Genomic DNA, 14,011 nt, shown 5'->3' on the forward strand with positions numbered 1-14,011 from the left:
TTGCAACGCAAAATCAGTTTCTGAGGTTTACGCCTCTTTTTTTTAGTTAAACAAGGCTTTAACGTCAATTTATTCTTGCACAAGCACTAAATTTTCGCTACAGTTGCAAGAAAATCTAGCAACAGTAATCGTAATGAGAAAAAATGGTAACGGATACTAGACTTTCCGATAACAAATGGAAAACTAATTTTAATTTTCCACCTAGAAGTATATTTTTCGATTGTGGTAAAAATTGAAAACAGTCAACGACTGAGCGGCAGCCGGAACTAAAAATTTCTCTCAGTGCATTTTTCCTTGCAAACGATTTACAATAGTCGATAATTAAAAAACAGTTTCATTCTATCGCAGTAACGAGACATTTTCTTTTTTTTTTACTTTTCTAAAATACTGCAAGAATCGTTCAATACATACACACAGAAAACAGACGCAAAAAAAAAAACGGAGAATTCGGTAAACACACTAATGAAAATTGTCAAGCGAATGTGAATTGAATAAGACGGCGAGAAATGAAAGGATATTTTTTCAGCTTTCGTGTTATTATTCACGTTATAAATGGCGAAAGAAAACTGCGACCTTTTCAAGTGTACGGGAAAAACGATACGTATACATGCAGTATGGTACACTTTGAACTGCGTGTCACGCCGAACGGAGACGATAAATATTGTTCGAATCATCAGCGGAGCGAAAAATTTTCCGTCCCCTTTGAAATTTTTAACGGAAGGCTTGTCAAAAGAAATACACACGTACATCGTAAGTATGTGTATGTACGTGAATAACGTACGATATCGGTATCGACTTACAGGTATAATATTGTATATATTACCATTACCTGCAGTAGAGAAAATAATTTATTTAAAAAAAAAAGGAGCGTCAATTTCACCGAAATTTGAATGAACAGAAAAAAAGATGGTAAAATATGACGAGTAAACTTTTCACGTGGGACGAATAAAATATCCGAGCTTTGTAGAATATGAAAGTTTTCATTAATTTTCAAGAATATTACCGGGTGATGGAATAATTTAATTCGATGAGATTAACATTTGATAAATAGCGAAATTTGAACCTCTCTTGACTATATTTTCAATCTAACGTAATTTAATTATAACTTTCCTGATGCGAAGAGAAAATTTTTTAATAGACAAAAATCGGTGCGGTTCAATATTGACGTCAGCAGTCGGGGACGGAGAAAAAAGAAAAAGAAAAAGAAAAAAAAAAAGAAAAATGAAAAAAGCGTAAGGTACAGTTAAAAGTTATAAAAGTGTCGGAATTGAGTTCTGGACTAACAGTTTTGTAAAGTGACTCGTAAAACGAGCTGCAGGTAAAGCCTGCGTAATGGCCTGTGTGTAGATGAGCAGCGGGTTTCGGTGGTTGCGTTTAGAATTCTAGTAAAAGCATTTCAATCGTCGCCTAGAAGCTAGAACTAGACGATAAATAAATCTTTGAAACTTGCACGGCGTTGTCCATGTGCCAGTAACTATAATCTGTGCCAGATGTCGGAGACGATTTTTACCGAGTAGAAAAAATTGCATATTTCACCATTTGTGTCACAAGTTATTGTGTCGAGTCAAATTTTGTAAATAGAAAGTGTTCCGCGGTATTTTGGGGTCGCTGATCTGATTTAGAAATTCAAGATAGTGAATCCAATGTAGTCGACGAAAATTTCAAACTTGATTGAATACGGTTAATAGAAAAATGTACGGAGAGGTTCTTTAGATCGCTGATTGGATTTCCGATTTTGAATTTTGCAATATCTGATTTCGGATTCGTAATGAGCGATCCTAATTTCACCAATTCGATCGAATTTGAGATTTTTGTACGTCACATTGGATCTGCAATTCTGAATTTTGAAAACTTATAATTTATGTATGTCTAGAGGAGTAACTTTCTCGGAAATGAATTATTCCTTCAATTTTCACGATTTTTTTCAATCAATTTACTTTTATAAATAATAATTTACGCTATGTCGCAACAATTGCTCTCGAGTATTGAAAACCTGTCAGTATACTATCAGAAATAGCAGAAAAGCGTGTATAAATATACAAAAAAATGTATATAAAATATAATATAACAATCAACAAGTTTCACCCCAAAATGATATCAATTTTTTTTTTTTTTTTTTTTTGCAATTCAATCAAGATCACACGCGTGTTGCGATTATTCCGCGCTTCTTGATCCTTATTGTAGGTACATGTATGTATAAATTATATTTACGCCTGCCTCAAGTAGCGCAATCATACGCTTCTCGATATGCCGGAGCGATTGGTCTGCTCGGGCATCGTAAATTCGTAATGACGATGATGATTGAGCGATTAGAACCGGCATTAGGGCGCGTTTCGATAAACCTTTTGAAATGAAAATAGTACTACAGCTTATACTCAACCCTTCTAATAGGTTTTATGGTACCTGCTACTTCGAACCATTGTATTATGTATATACGGTGTATCCTATATAAACACCGCATTTACTTCCAGGACAATATAAAAGGAAGAAGAAGAAAAAATAAATAAATAAATAAATAAAAAAATACACACAGTCTCACCGACTGATTGACTGATTGCTTTTTATTTATTAATTCGCGGACAGAAGAATATAGACGAGGAAAAATCATATCGATCAGAGTTTCCTCCAGTCTTGTTATATTTTTACGAATCGATATCACAAGGTAGAAGAGTAAACGCGGAGAGAAAAATTTTTCTAAATGGACACGAACATGTGTCGTTGGAAAGACGGAAGCAAAAAAGAAAATAAAAAAAAAAAAAAAAAATGGAGAAGAAAAAGAAAAATAAGAAACGAAATGAAAATGCAGATGGAAAATTCTGAGAACTGATGACGTTATGCTGTAAAAGTCTATTCTGCATATTTAATATTTTCGTCCTATAATCTAACTTATTAATCTAACTAATTACTAACAAGCTGCTTGAGACATGAATTTATTATTCCTTGATCGGGAGAAGAATAATGATCGTTCTGAAAAAAAAATATATATAATGTAAATAAATAACGGCAACTAATTACGTACATCGACGAGTTTTTTGAAGTTTATTAACATTCAGAAATCAGTTCGATACATTGCTATAAATTAACGCGTTGGCAAGGTAATAATTATTTGTAACAATAATTCTACAAAGAATATTAACTTGTCATAACATTTATCGCTCACTTAGATCCTCTTGATATAAAAACTTGTCACAGTTTTTTTTTACAATTCTGTTTTATAGTCTTCCAAAAGTTTATATAAAAAGTAGAACAGTTGACGTCAATTTCACTTTTATCGTACGCGTACAACATTTCTACAAATTTTAATAATAACGTTGCTCTTGTCTATCTCTTGTATATTTGTATTCGTATTGAAAATTTTTTCCAAACAACGTTGCACGGAATTCTTACAGTTTAACGAGAAGTTGATTTTTTGGTGAATAATTGTTTTACGGTTGCTCGAAACAGTTTCGATCATTTTTTTTTTTCCTATTTCGCTAAACCGAAAATATGCTTAGTGACGTTGAATTCTGGGATCTGAGACGTTCAACATGTTAAAAATATCCGCACAACATATTCTAACTGCGGATAAATCACAGTGAAAATCAGAAAAAATTAATTTCTTTCAATTCGATAAAATCGTCACTGCGTATTTGGATCGCTATAATTTATCCACGTGGTGTTCAATTTTATCATAATTTTCGTCGATGAACCCCGGAAAATTTCCAAAGTACCCGGAATACTTTAGTAATACAATCCGTGGTGAAATGATTCGAGCATTCTTACGATATTCAATTACGTGAAATTGATTAATAGTACGATGGAATTTTTTTCCGGAAAACCAAAACACTTGACTCACTTCATGTCAGGGGAAAACACACACGCACACATGCGAAAAGTAATAAAACACCATTAGAAATTCTCTGAATTCCTCTTCTCCAAAGATCAGAGAACCTGCAACCTCTTTTCCTCTTCTCTTCTCTTCTCTTCTCTTGAAACTTTGACTCCTCTCTCGTAATTTCACAGACGCATTTCTTCGCCCCGCTCTCTTCTTCATCTTCATCTTCATCTTCTTCTTCTTCTTCTTCTTATTCACTCTAAAAGCCAGTCGTAAAGTCTTCGAAACGGATATAGAAAACCATGAGAAGCCAGCCAGCTCCGCACTTACTTTCATATAAAATTTTATGTTCCTTAACCGTCTTAATTTTTTCACCGCCTGTATACACGCGTTACAGTTTTGCAATATAATTATATCCTCTGAATCGATTATCGTTATTATTCTTCAGTAAAATTTTTATCGTTAATTTCATTAAACAAAGTTTAACCATACTGGATAAAACAAAACAAGACAAAAAAAATAAATAAATAAATAAACCAAAGAATTGGTGAAGTAAAAACAGTTGAAAAAAAAAAGAAAAAAAAATGTCGTCACGATTATCACTGTTATTATTTATATATTCGAGACGCGATTGGCTCGCTTCAAATATATAAATTCTATATAATGAAACACGTGTGTGGTCCGTATATTATTGCTGTTACTATTATTACTATTATTATTATTATTATTATTATTATTATACGTTCCGGGAGCAATAACGCGCCGCCCGTTTGTCGGCTGATTAAATTTGACGCACCGGTGATTGCTGCGCGTAGTATACGTATATATATATATATATATGTGTGTGTGTGTGTGTGTGTGTATATGAAATTTAATATACATTAAACTCGTTGAAATTGTACCTATAATAGCTGTATATTAGCTCTGTTACAATGAAAGGCGTGGAAATGGACAGGAATTGACGTTGAAGTGCAGTGATTAAAATTCAACTCATTTTACATTGCGAGAATGATAAATGTATATGTATATTGTGTGTGTGTATATATTACTATATATATATATATATATTATTATATATATATATATATATATATATATATATATATGTATACTTAATCATTCTCTTGAAAGTTGATTGACCGAAGCGATTTTTAATGGCGTATTTATTAATTTTTTTTTTTATTTTTTTTTTTAAAAGGAAAACGAAAAAGAAAGTAAGAGAAAAATAAAAAAAAAAAGAAAGAAAAAACGTTCAACTCCCCCCCCCCCCAGTTCTTTCTTATCTTGGTTTAATTTGTTCTTGATGACACGTCAGATGGGAATAAACCGTGGATACAACACGGAACTGAAAAGTATTTAAGTTCTCCGGGGAGAAGATACGAAAAGAAAAAGAAGAAGAAAGAAGAAGGAGGAGTGAAAAAAAGAATGCGAATATTTAAAAGTGGACGAAAAAAATCAATAAACTTTTTTGCCCCGTAAATATGAGTTTTGAGATGTTGGAATTATTTCATTTTTGTAAAATGTGACGCACATTATGTGCCCGGACTTTGGTAAATACCAATCAACTATGTTCAACATGTTATCTACGTACAGTAAATTTCCTAATGCGTTTGTACATATTGTATATTCTATACGTAAATACACACAAACACACTATTATAGATATGGATACGAGGGGACAATGCTAAAGTTTCAGAATTACTTCCGGTATACTTTCGACTTGTAAAACTTTCTAAACTTTCGTACACATCCATATATCACTCCTGTACGTATAACCTTATACCGTATAGTTACGGTTTATAAATGCGTTCTAATTGATCATTGTCATTATCATGATAAAATCATCTCTCTCCACTTACAAGCATGAAATAATAACCACACGTATATGCACGCAGACACACATATCTATGTATACATGCATATATCGTAACACGAATGCCTTTGCATCGAATCGCGTGTCAATATACTTTTTATTCGCACGTCTGTCGCTTTATTTTTTTTTTTTTTTTTTAAACCTTGCAAAAAAAAAAAACAAACAAATTGCATCGCGTATGTAATGCGAAATTTCAAGTATGTTCGAACCATTAGTTTTTCGCCATCGATGACGTCGAACAGAAATTGGAATCTATTCTGGCCACACTCGAATCGACTACACGATTCTCTGTGTAAAGAAAAAGGAAAGATGCTTTTTTTTTTTTTCTCATTTTATCCCACTTTATCGATTTTCACCCGGTTATCACAACTGGTTATAATAATATCCATTTGTTGTTTATTCGTTGAACGGAATTTAAGATGAACTAACAAAAAAAAAAAACAAAAAAAAAACCGTACCGACGATCCGTTTAAATAACAAATCAGATTCTTAGTACACCTATTATTATTATTAGTATTATTATTATATGCCCTTAGACGATATATATCTTAATTGTGGTAGGCGGTAACGATTTTGAAATTCTGTGTTATAATATGTCAAAATTATTAACTTTGATCAGGGTATAAAAAATCAGTCGGACGTTTGTTTATTACGAAAATGAAGCGCTGGGATCGAGAATAAGAGAAAGCGGATTAAATCGTCGTGAAAATATTTTTTATCACCTTTCCTCTTATTTATCTCATTCCGTGTCTTATTCAACGTGGAAAAATTATCCGGGTCGGTGCGGACGATGAGAAAATACACGGGATTCCGTTTCGGAATTGGTTGCAGGTTGTAAAAGTTTTTAATCTTTTTTTGTTTTTTTTTTTTTTCTTTCCTTCTTTCTTTCTTTTCTCACTCTTCACTTAAATATTTTTATGCACACTTCTTTGCATGGGCGTATTATTTTTTTCTCATCCTCATTCTCGTCTATGTGAAATATATATTTCTTGTCTTGTAAATCCGCGGTTTTCAGCCATTATACACATACGTTATATATATATGCATATACATATATATATCGTATATTATACGACGGATAATCCAGCGGCTCTGTTTTTAGACCTGAAAACCGGAAAAACAGGCCTACGTGTCAGCCTCTTCTCTCCTATAGCCTACGTGACAAAACCACCGTAGCATTTCCACTTCACCTATATTTCAGCGTCGTTTTAGATTACTCTTAGATTGATTATACCCATTATACCTATATGAATAATAATAACAACAACGCGTTATACGGATAGAACGGTGTAACGACAGATCGGCTTTTAAACTTGGTCTCGGTGAAAATAAATCTTCCGCTGGTTGACCGAAACGTGTTACGTGAGTAAAAACTCGTACGTGATATAAAAAACTTCTCGGAATTTTCGATGATGGGTAAAACGAAAAATAAATAGTTTTTCATTCGCCAAAGTAACAAATGGGATTCAAAAAAAAAAAAAAAAAAAAAAAAAACGGCACAACAAAGAGCAATCCTTAGTCTTATCGCTTGCCAATTTACACTGCGCGAAAATTTTAGTTCCGGTTACCGATCAGTCCTTAACTATTTTCATTTTTTACCAAAAAAATTCTAGTATCCGTTACCATTCTTTCAAATTGACGTTAAAGCCTTGTTTAACTAAAAAAGTAGAGTAAACCTCAGAAACTGATTTCGCGTTGCAATAACCCAAAAAAGGATCGACGATAGCGCAAAATGGTTAGGCGTACCTCGTTTTTCGCAATTCCAACAACGTTCAAACAGTTTTTTTCAACGATACCTGTTTTACTGAATTTTTCTAGTTACTGTAACAAATAATATTTTTCAAAGTGTATTTACCGCTTCTGCAGATTTATGCATTCGCAGAATCGCACAGCCGAGAGAGCGCTTTATTATACAACCTATCTCTTATATACCGCGTTCCCGATTCAAATCCCTCCCATACGAGTATTCATTTCATTTAAATACCCAGAGGTATGCGTATTACAACCAGGCTAACTTTATATCTACACACACACGCGTGTAACACGGGCGAGAGAAATGCGTAGAGCACGCAACAAGATCGCGAACAACCCGGTAGTCAAGCCTAGCTTCCTTCGTCTCCGGCTAATGAACTTAATTACTTGTAATATATTCACCTAGGAATTGAATTAGCATACGTGGTTTATGTATATTTTTTTTTTTTTTTTTTATTCTCATTTTTTTTTTTTCACTCACTCACCTCACTCTTCGAATCTATCGTTATTTTTCCCACAAAGCTTAAGTCATCGGATTACACGGTTCAACACGGATTTCGAGTCTGAATTCTAGACGTCAAGTTTTGATTTCTTCGGCGCAACTAATAAGAGAAAGAAAAAAAAAGAAAAAAAAAAATGGTTTTATCAGATAAAGTTTGCTTTTGTAGAAATCAGAACGATATATTGGATTTTTTCTAAAAAATATTATCGATTTTCTCAAACATTTGTTGTACAAAAAAAAAAAAACAGAGAGAGAGAGCAAACAAGCTTCAGTTTCGCATTTAAATCAATCTTACCAACAAATGATATTTAACAACAAACTACAAATGCAAATGAAGTGATAATCTCCCATCGCATGTTGGTGAAAACTTTTTCCCTGATCTTTTAAACAGGCATCCATATTAGTTCTATGAATCAAAAACTTGACAACTTGTCAACGTAAAAAGTGACGATAGTAAACATTACGAGTAACAAATGAAGATTTTGCTTGTTATTCGATGTATAGAATCAAAACTTATTTAAACCAAAAAAAAGGAATGTTCTCTTTGACTTCCGGTATTCGTTAATGATCACAGTTAAAGTTTGCCTGCATCGATTCCTCACGGTTATAATATTATTACACACTATTAATCTTCCTTTAGTACAAATTTCTGTTCTTTTTGTCTCACCTTTGAACTACGAGATTCAATTATTTCCACCCTGCAACACGCAACGAATGAGAAGAGCGGTGAAAATTTCTATCAACTTATGTTAACGTACCGAGAATCTAACGATCGTCGTAGAGAAATTGGAACTGGAATTCAACATATATACGTACGAGCGATCGTACGTAATCCTTTTCGTTCGTGTATTCGACTCTCAGGAAGTTGCAGGTTGCGTGACGTCGCGGAGTTAATTATCGGATTCTTTCATTTCGGTTAATTGATCGCTAGCCTAGATTATGTTGTGTGCGATCAGCTGTATTTCCTTATCATGAACGACGCCGAACCGCGTATATCTTGCTGACAAATTGCTCATCGTGAGGTCGGTTCGAGGAGGAATTGGTTCATCGTGTTATCGAGCTTGCGGGCAGAAGCTTTTTCCCACCTTCGAACACTTGCTTTTTTTTCTTTTTCCTTTTCCTCTTACCGCCCCTCCTGCCTCCTCCAATAATTATCTCTCCCCTCTTTTCCCATCCAGTTGACAGAGAGAAACGCGTTTCTACTCATCTGTCTTTTTACACTTACTTAGGTAACGATTTCCCGGTGATTAGTTACGATAATAAAGAACGTATAGGCATATTACAAGATATTGTTTCTTCCTCCATCCCGAATATCAAACCATATTTTACAGTTCAGTAAAGAATCTCAAGGGATAATTGGTATTGTAAAACTTTGCGTAGATATCTCTTCATCGATAATTTAGAAATTATTTATTAGTCGTATTATAGAACAATTGTCAAAAGTTTCGTCGAGGTCTCAAATTCTCAATGATTCGATGTGATTTTTTTGTAAAATTTTAATGTCTTCCAAATGTCTGATAAAATATTTGAAAAAAAAAACTGAAAAAAAAAAAAAAAAACTAAATGGTAGCGCCAATTTGATTCGTTCGTTGATCAAAATATTCATTTTATTCAAAAACGAGTGGAACAACGATATTGAAATCATTGCGACGTGTTAACAACAAGCGAACACTTGGAAAGAAAACAAAAAAATTAAACAAAAAGTACATGCAGCAATAAAATTTGTGACGGCGCAACTTTAGTTTAGTAACAAAAAAAAAAAAATACCAAATTGCTGTACTAATTTTTTTTTTTTTTTTTGAAAAATTTCACCACCACCATTACACACAAATCGAACTATATCGACCCTTGACATCGAGTGAATTTTTATTTCCTTTCTCCTTTCTTCCGGTCAAGTATGTCACCGCATAACCTGAACCTCTTTTACGGAACCTCCGCGATGTTTCGAAAATCCCAAACGCCTTCACTTTTCCCTTCAAGTATCATACATCTTTGACGAATTTTATCTCCTTCTCATTTCCTCGCGTGGCGTTTTACCTACACACAAAAAAAAAAAAAAAAAAAATCGATGCGGAATATTCGGCACGATGCTTCCATTCTCGAGAATGGAATCTCCTCCTCCATATTCATCGGCAGTAACATTAACATCTCCGAGAGTCGCGTTTGCGGCTTATATATTGCGTACGTATACCTGCCTACGGGGCATTCCACGCCAATTCGACCTGGTTTTTACGCTTGACCTCTCGGATTTGGTGCGCGATTTTTTCTATGATTGTTATCACTTTGAAAGGTACTGTTTTTTTTTTTTTTCAACTCAATTCGAATTTTCTACAATTTTTAGATACCATTTTTTAAAGTTTTTTTTTCAGAAAAAGATTGAAAACAGTAAGAAGGGAAAATCCGGCTCTAAGCTTGAAAATTTTGATATTAGACGCAGGATTTTTAAAAATATTTTCAAATTTTTAATTTTGGTCGATCGATAAAATCGTTTCTGAAAATTGTATAAAATTCAAATTGCGTCGAAAAAGAGCCAAAAAAAAAACCGAGTACCTTTCAAAGTGAGAACAATCGTAGAAAAAATCGCGCGTCAAATCTGAGACGTCAAGGGTAAAACCCAGGTCGAATTGGCGTGGAATGCCCCCTATAATACCTGCAGTACATAAATATTTGCACGTATGTGTAAACGTGATATATTATACGTGTTGTAACGTTTACACGTAAGCCTTCTCGCGGTGACAAACGACACGCCTACACCTTAAAATCGCACGACGAATTCAACGGCTCCGGTTTTTAAGGTACCCAAAGTATATTAGCCCAGGATCGGCTCAGCGTGAGACGACAATTTTTACCCCTCAGGATCTTCGGCCACCCGCCGCGCACCCTGAAGTTTTGACTTTTGGAACGGCGACGACGAACGGATGAAAAACCGCGATCGTTTTTCCCGAGAAATGCGAAAACCAACTGACGTTGATTTCACTTTTCATCCCCTCGGTTTTTTCTTTGTTCGTTTCTTTGTTTGTCTCATTCTTTATTTTCCACGACATCGTAACGGGGATGAAAGTAGTTGAGAAATCGTTTTCAAAATACGTGCACGACCTTAGAAAAATTAAGTTTTTTTTTTTTGTTTTTTTGTTTTTTTTCGATCAAGAAGATTACGAGTCAGTTACGGTACGGTGAATTCAAATATTCTAGATTATGTGCAAAATTTTTCTTCAATATTCTCAACTATGAAACGGTAGTCTGAATTTTTTTTTTTTTAATTTCTTCTTCAACTGGTTTAATTATTCGTAAAATATTAAGAGTGATTTTGTAAGCGACCTATTTTTCACTCTCGTCGAAAAATCCTCAATAACTGTATTCATTTTTCCAAACATTTGAAGGCCGGGTCCGTAACGAGGAAAGATTTTTTTTTTTTTTTTTTTTTTTTTTACAACCGTTTCGGCGCTTACAATTTTTCTCATCAACCGTAACGTTATTTAAACGGTCCTTAAAATTTCCGAAAAAATTCTCAAAACTTGTGTATTTCACTTGGAACATTTTCAGACCGGCATCGTTATGAAGTTGATGAAAGAAAAGAAAAGTTTAACGTGTCAAAAAAATAAACAAAAGTCGCTGCATAAAGGAATCTGTCTAGAAACGTTCTGAGTGAAAAAACCAGCAATTAAATAAAGATTCAAACATCTTAAGCAGAAAATTTCATCGCGTGGTTCTGACACTTAATTATTATATTACGACAGAAGGTCGGCACGTGCTCGTTGTTAAGCATACGTTGCATGCACGCTAGATATTGTAACATTATACAGAAGTTACAGAAGTCAGCACCGTTATACTCGAGTCCTTGCACGGGGTATAAGGTTGCCTTAAACGACTTCGGCGCGTCAATTGACGAGGGTAAAAAACAGTCTCAAGGGTGGTCAATTTTTTCACCATCGGTTCCCCGTCTCCTTTCGCACGCGTATTACTTGTTATTTTCAAATTTCGTAATTTTTTCTTACCAATGTTTCGTGACGACAAAAGTTAACAATTTTGACGCAAATTCAGAAGAAAACAAACAAACCAAAAAAAAAAAAAAATTTAAGCACAGAAATAGAAAAAAATCCAACTAATTTCATAATAATAGGTTACAAGAAAATATAGTAAGAGTGATCGTAATGAGAAAGAATAGTAACGGATACTAGACTTTCCGGTAACAGCTAGAAATCTAATTTTCATTTTCTACCTCGAACTATATTTTGTCGATTTTGGTAAAAAATGAAACTAGTCAATGACTGAGCGGTAACCGGAAATAAAAATCTAAAAATTTCTCTCAGTGTGAGTTTCTCAATCAATATTTTTATTCTTCTTTTTGGTACTCTGGTAATAATTTTCTGGGCGTCACAAATCGACTGAAACCGTTATACGTATTATAAACGGACATCTGCATCGACGTCAGTAGCGAGACGTCATTTGTAATCCTTAAACGTTTGATAATGATACGTTTCAGTGGGGGGCTGTGGCTCGTTAGTCGGTTGAAAAGAGCCCTAAAAATTATTGGGGTCAATCTCTTCGGGCCCCGAATCGGGGGACAGACCCTTTTGGCGGTCGCGGTTGACAGGCCTGTGATTTTACCTGTCTCGAAATATCAGGGCAACGCCTATCCGTATACCTGAGCCAAACGATATTCGAATTTGAGTTTAAACAGCGTGTCTGTAAGGGTCGTTCTATACCAGGGGGATGCTGATTGTGAAATGCCGCTCTCTCGGCTAGGTTTGTTGTATACTTTGTTGTAGTTTGTTTAAGATTTGCAGTCCTTTATCCGTATTTATTTATTTATTTTTTTTTTTTATCGTTTTTCGTCTCAACTCAGAATCCATTGTAAATTTTTCACGATCCTTTTTATCTACTATTTGGGCGAAATAACTTTTGCCCTTTGTACATTTTTCACCGCGGAGTATCAGTTTCCTTTCTGTACGAATGAAAATTCTTTCAACGGGCTTTTAGAGATATTCGAAATATAGGAAATTTGAGATCCCGAAGTGATACGTAATGTTATTTCACACTGTTGGGGACACGAATGAAATTTGATCTGTAGTTTCGTTTCGTGTCGCAAAAAATGGCCACTCGGGGGGGGGGGGGGGGGTAAATATTGAGAAGAAAAATCGGCCCGATGAAAGTGAAATTCGACGTCAAAGATAAAAATTATAAGATATAAGGAAAGAAATAATATGATAAAGATGAAAATTTATTGGAAATTGAAAGCGTTGAGGGTGAAGAAGATTGAATATTTTTCGGAAGTCGCGATACGCTGCAAAAACCAAAAAAAAAAAAAAAAAATGGTAACATCGATTAATCCATAATTATAAGAACTCGAAATTAATTGTCTCGGTCATTAAAATTATATTTGAATGAACCATTCTAATTTCCCGTAGAACTCAAAAAATCAAATGAAATTACAAGTGCACTAAAATCAAGAGAAACAGTAGAAGGAGAAATAAGTTTGAGACAAAAAAAAAAAAGAAAGAAAGAAAAATGACTCGATCAGCAGAGAGAGCGTTTGATGATTGATCGCGAGTGTGGGAAAAATTGTTTTAAAATTTTCTTTTCGCTAATTTTTATAAATTGTACCGAACTTGATACTTATTACTGCGATTGTTTTTTTTTCTTTTTTTTTCAAGATTTATTCTTACCTCACTCGCTCTCACGTTGCGAAGGTATTTTCGCTTGTTTTTTCAAGGCGCAAATCCTCCCCGAGACTCGGTGAAGATCGAGTGATTATTGTCCGGAGAACTTTCTCGTCGTTGTTCCCCGTGGCAAATACGCCCGAGCTAAACCCGGGTTTTATTACTCTCCCGTATCCTTACAAGGATATTTTATCTCATTATCATCCACCCACAAGATTCTCGACTGGCCTCCACGTTATGACACCATAACCGCAGTAATACTCTGGCATCACTTCGCCTCCATATTCCTATACATAAACAAATTGCAAACGTTATTCTCTTTCTCTTTTTACTTCATTATATTCAAATTTACGGAGGTCGGTTGGCCAGGCTTGATAATAACATATTTTTTTATTTATTTATTTATTTTA

The 14,011-nt window shown here is 34.2% G+C and overlaps 1 protein-coding gene across 6 annotated transcripts in view; it reads left to right on the forward strand.

Moving 5' to 3' along the window:
• The window catches only part of cv-c (crossveinless c), a 186,760-nt gene that overhangs the window by 138,891 nt on the left and 33,858 nt on the right, over window positions 1–14,011 (forward strand). The gene's annotated exons all lie outside the window — the stretch shown is intronic.

Source organism: Neodiprion pinetum, chromosome 7 (genome assembly GCF_021155775.2).
Source record: "Neodiprion pinetum isolate iyNeoPine1 chromosome 7, iyNeoPine1.2, whole genome shotgun sequence".
NCBI classification, from domain to species: Eukaryota; Metazoa; Arthropoda; class Insecta; order Hymenoptera; family Diprionidae; genus Neodiprion; species Neodiprion pinetum.